This window comes from Euphorbia lathyris, chromosome 6 (assembly GCF_963576675.1).
Source record: "Euphorbia lathyris chromosome 6, ddEupLath1.1, whole genome shotgun sequence".
Taxonomy (NCBI): domain Eukaryota; kingdom Viridiplantae; phylum Streptophyta; class Magnoliopsida; order Malpighiales; family Euphorbiaceae; genus Euphorbia; species Euphorbia lathyris.
Genome location: NC_088915.1, coordinates 22307617 through 22313616, shown reverse-complemented (window position 1 = coordinate 22313616; position 6000 = coordinate 22307617).

The window sequence follows — 6000 nt, the reverse complement described above, 5'->3', positions numbered from 1 at the left end:
CACATTGAATATCTGAGCTCAGGAATAGACTCTAAGTGCTATCTCCTGACTCAAGTAAAGAAACTGACCTAGTCACTAGTTGACTAAGCCAGTATCTTGCTATTCACTCAGCGCCGCTGTTAAAACCTTTTTGCTCACGAAAAAGAAGTCTATCCTAACTTAAAATTTTTAAATAGTTCCTAACCCCCCCTTGGAACTATACTTGTAACGTTATAAGGGACCAACAAGTGGTATCAGAGCCTAAAAGCTCACTGTAAAAGGTTTAACCACCTTGAGCTGATCCCCACTATGGGCGAAAACAGCACTCGGTTTCTCCCAGGAAACCAAACAACTCAGATCTTACCTGAGGGGCTGTCCATTACTCGGCCTCCCCTATTCTTCGGGTCTAACTATACCTTCTGGAAGAATAGGACGAAAAATTTCATTCAGGCTACAAATATGAGTGCCTGGCTATCCATAGTCCAAGGCCCATTTGTACCTGTCGAAGTTGTGGCTGGCCAAACAGTTGTTAAAGCTGAGGCCAAATGGACAGAGGATGATCTCAAGAAGCTACAAAATCATGCTTCGGCTATAAACATGCTTCACTATGCGCTCGATGCTGCAGAATATAATAAAATCTCAGGTTGTGAGTCGACGCAAGAGATCTGGAAGAAGCTGGAGGTCACATACGAAGGAACCAATAAAGTAAAGGAGTCCAAGGTGAACCAGCAGATGAGACTGTACGAGCTGTTCGAAATGAACAATGACGAGGGAATATCTGACATGAATGCAAGGTTTACCAACATCATCAATGAGCTCAAGAGACTTGGGAAGATCTTCACTGAGGAAGAACAAGTCAAGAAGATACTCAGGAGCCTTCCCAAAGACTGGAAAGCAAAGAAGACCGCTGTTGAGGAAGCTCAGGACTTAACTACCTACAAATATGATGAGCTCATCGACTCGCTGCTGACCCATGAGATCTCGATGAAGAATTTCGAGGTGAAGGAAAAGTCTGAAGACAAGAAGCAAAAATCTCTTGTCATGAAAGCTGACTCCACTGATGGGAGCTCAACAGATGATGAGGAGATGGCTATGTTCACAAGGAAGATGAAAAGGCTGTTCAGAAAGAATGACAAATATTCTAAGAAGCCTTACAGAAAGTTTGATAAGTATAAAGCTGAGTCCAGCGACAGCAAATACAAGAAGGACAACTCAAAGCCCATTACATGCTTTGAATGTCATCAAACTGGCCATATCAAGTCAAGCTGCCCCACGCTGAGGAAAGAAAAGAAGAACGGCAAAAAGGCAATGGTGGCAACATAGAGCGATAGTGATGAGTCTTCATCAACAGAAGCTGAGGCCACCGAGTCAGCAAAGATATGCTTCATGGCTGACGAACTTGCTGAGCCGTGCGTCTCTGAGCATGCTGACCCCTCCATTGCATCTGATGATGAGGAGCAATCAAATGAGGTAATATCACTTTCCCAGCTTAGAAACGAAATGGGTAATGCCCTGAGTGACCTCTATACACTTGTCAAAAAGTGTAATAAGAAAATTAGAGCACTCAGCAGGCGCTGTGACGAGGTTGAAGAGGTCAAGCTAAGTGACCTCAGATTCCTTCTTCAGGACAACTCAACTTTGCATGATAACATGGAGATCATACATAAGTCTGTCTCTAAAGTCCAATCAGATTCCAAGAAATTGAGAAAGGACGTCACAAATATCCAGAACCAACTAAAGGTTCAAAACAAAAGAAATATTCCTCTGAATGCTCAGTACCAAAGTACTGGTCAGCAGAGATGGAATCCCCAGCGGAATGTCCAGTGTGACTTCTATGGGAAGAAAGGACACACCACAAAGGTGTGCTGGCACACTCAGCACTGGGGTGCTGACCAGTCAGTGAGATATCCTAAACGGAAGGTCAGTTGTGACTTCTGTGGAAAGAATGGCCATACCATCCAAGTATGCCGCCATAAAATAAAATATGATGCTTTACCTGGTGAACCTAACAAGCAAGGACCCAAAAAGAATTGGGTACCTAAAAGTAACTAGTTACAATGCAGGTAAGCCTGTGGTGTGCTGAGAAGTCAAAGATGTGGTATATTGACAGCGCATGCTCGAGGCACATGACTGGTGATGAAACTCAGTTCATCACGTTTGAGCGTAAACGAGGAGGAAGCGTAAGTTTTGGAGACAACAAAAAGGGTAAGATAGTAGGGTCAGGAACCATCGGAGGTAATCCTACTATTGAGTCAGTCTCCCTAGTCAGCAGACTCAAATATAACTTACTCAGCGTAGCTCAGCTATGTGACAATGGGAGAAAAGTTATATTTGATGCTACTGGATGTAAAATATACGAGGGAAAAACAAATGAGTTAATTTTAACTGCCCCTCGAATTGATAATGTCTTTATGCTAGACTTAGAGAAAATGTTTTCAAAAACTGTATGCTTAGTTTCAAAGGAAGAAAATTCCTGGCTATGGCACAGGAGACTTGGTCATGTAAGCATGGACCTCCTGGCCAAATTAGCAAGAAAGCAATTGGTTGAGGGACTGCCTGAACTTAGATTTGAAAAAGATCAATTATGCCACGCTTGCCAAGCTGGAAAACAAACCAAACAATCTTTTCATAGTAAAAATGTTGTCTCAACTAAGCGTCCGTTAGAGTTACTACACTTGGATCTCTTCAGTCCAGTCCAGCCGCTGAGTCTGGGTGGAAGAAGATTTTCCTTGGTCATTGTAGATGACTTCTCTCGGTACACTTGGGTCATCTTGCTGAGTAGCAAGGATGAGACCTTTGAGACATTTTCAAATTTGGTTAGAAAACTTGAAAATGACAAAGACCTAAAATTGGCTCACATCCGAAGTGATAATGGTGGAGAATTCAAAAACCAACGGTTTGTTGAATTCTGTGAAGCCAGCGGCATTGACCATAATTTTTCTGCTCCTAGGACGCCTCAACAAAATGGGGTTGTTGAAAGGAATAACAGAACCTTGGTTGAAATAGCCAGGACAATGCTGAGTGAGCATAGGCTTCCAAAGTACTTTTGGGGAGAAGCTGTTAACACAGCGTGCTATATCCTTAATAAGGCTCTTGTTAGACCTATACTAAAGAAAACCCCCTACGAGCTTTGGAAAGGACGGAAGCCCAACATTGGATACTTTCGTGCCTTTGGATGTAAATGTTTTATTTTAAACACCAAAGATAGCCTAGCTAAGTTTGACTCAAAAGCTGATGAAGCTATTTTTTTAGGCTACTCAACAAACAGCAAAGCATACAGAGTTTTCAATAAACGAACTCAAGTTTTAGAAGAGTCAGTACATGTTGAGTTCGACGAAACTAACCCTGTAGGAAGATATCTACCGCTGACCGAGGATGATCCACACTCAGCACCCGCTGATCAAGATACTGCGCTGATCATTCCCTCAAGGGTTGACCAAAGGTAAAAGTGAACCAAATATTGTTTTCACTGACCAGTCTTCACCTGCAGAGATTGTTGAAACACAGACAGCACAAGACATCAATCTACCCAAGGAGATAAGGATTCCAAAAGGGCACTCAGAGAGTGCAATCCTTGATGCCGCTGAGAATACCCTGATGACAAGAAACCAACTCAGGAGGTACCTCAGCAATGTAGCCTTCGTCTCAGTTCAGGAACCTAAGAACTTCGCTGATGCTGAGGAAGATGAATTCTGGATGAGCGCAATGCAAGAGGAACTTGACCAATTCAGAAGAAACGATGTATGGGAGCTAGTGCCACATCCAAGGAGTCAGAAGACCATTGGAACAAGATGGGTCTTCCGCAACAAGCTGGATGAGCAAGGAAACGTAGTCAGGAACAAAGAAAGGCTTGTAGCTCAGGGCTACAGTCAGTAAGAAGGTATTGACTACGGTGAGACCTTTGCCCCAGTGGCAAGGCTAGAGGCTATTAGGATTTTATGTGCATATGCATCTTACATGAACTTTAAACTGTTTCAAATGGATGTTAAGAGTGCATTTCTTAATGGAGTTATAAACGAGGAAGTTTATGTTAATCAACCTCCAGGGTTTGAGGATCCTAAATTCCCAAACCACGTTTATAAACTCAAAAAGGCTCTGTACGGCCTCAAGCAAGCACCACGTGCTTGGTATGAGAGGCTGACCAGTTTCCTGCTGACTAGAAATTATGTCAGAGGCAAAGCTGATACAACCTTATTCATTAAGAGAAAGGGTAAAGATACCCTGCTGGCTCAAATATATGTTGATGATATTATTTTCAGTGCTACTAATGAGTCAATGTGCAAGGAATTTAGCAAGCAAATGCAGACTGAGTTTGAAATGTCGATGATGGGAGAACTCAACTTCTTCCTTGGACTTCAAATCAAACAAGGAAAGAATGGCATCTTCATCAGTCAAGCTAAATATGCCAAGGAGATATTGAAGAAATATGATCTTGAAAATTGCAAGCCAATATCCACTCCTATGGGCACTGACACTGTCCTCTGCGCTGACGAGAATGGTAAGTCGGTAGACAGCAAATTGTATCGAGGTATGATAGGCTCTCTACTTTACTTAATAGCAAGTAGACCGGACATTCAGTTCTCAGTATGCTACTGTGCTAGATATCAATCTAACCCTAAGGAATCTCATTACATAGCTGTAAAAAGAATCCTTAGATATTTGCAAAGCTCAGTAAACGCAGGTTTATGGTATCCCAACACTCATGGCTTTACTCTCATTGGATACACTGACGCTGACTACGGTCGAGACAAGCTAGAATGAAAAAGCACCTCTGGAGGATGTCATTTCTTAGGAAGCTGTCTTGTATCCTGGTTCAGTAAGAAGCAGGCGTCAGTAGCCTTGTCTACCACTGAAGCTGAGTAAATTGCTGCTGGTCACTGTGTTGCTCAAGTCCTATGGATTAAGCAACAACTTGAAGACTATGGTGTTCAAACAAAGACAATTGAGGTCAAATGTGACAACAAAAGTGCAATTGATCTATCAAAGAACCCAATTCAACACAGCAGAATGAAGCATGTCAGCATAAGACATCACTTCATAAGAGACCATGTACTCAAGGGTGAGATAAAGCTGACCTATGTCCCAACGGATGAGCAGCTTACGGACATCTTCACAAAGCCACTGGCTCGTGAACAGTTCAGCATACTGAGAGAAGCCATTGGTATGTTTAATCCTCTTCAGTAAATTCCTGTTCTAAATGTAAATTTATGCTGAGTGAATTACTACGCTGGATGATTTATGCAAATGCATGCTGAGTGATTGTCATGCTGAGTACTTAAAATACTCATCAATACTGAGTAAATGTGCACACCAAGTAGTTATCTCAAACTGAGACATCATCCTTTTATACTACTGATCACTCAGAATATAAAACGCTTAGTATTCTAAACGCTGAGTGTTAGATCCGTTGCATTAAATGCAAAAGCACGCGAATAGCCACCTAGGATGACGTATGCGCCGAATGTGTCATAAAAGCCAGGATCTTTGTCGGTTGACAATCCCAAGGCAAAACTGACACATGGATTCGATAAGATCCACTCCTCACCGCTATAAATAATGGGTAAATCCCCATTTTTTATCTTCTTTACACTTACCGAATTCTCTGGCAAAGCATTCTCTCTCTCTAAGACTCTCAAAGCTTCCCAATCCTTTTTCTGAAACCATGACTAAAGTTTCCGTCAACATCTCCGGTGCCGATCACCCTAAGACCAGTTCCGATGAACCCTCCAGGCAAACTACTTTGCCTGAAACCACCAAGGTCACTACGCCGAGCAAAGGCAAAGCTGGCCAAGCTACCTCCTCTAAGGGTAAGCCGACCAAGGCCAGAACCTATACAAAGGTATTCGAAGACGTGAGGGAATGGAAAGTAGACTTCTCACGATGGGTTTCTGAGGCCTTCGTGACATCCGAGCAACCTTTCTGTGAATGGATATCGAAAAATGGCTGGACCGAGCTGTTCTCCATTAGGGATCACACCTATCCTGACCTAGTAAGGGAGTTCTACCACAATCTCCGAGTTGC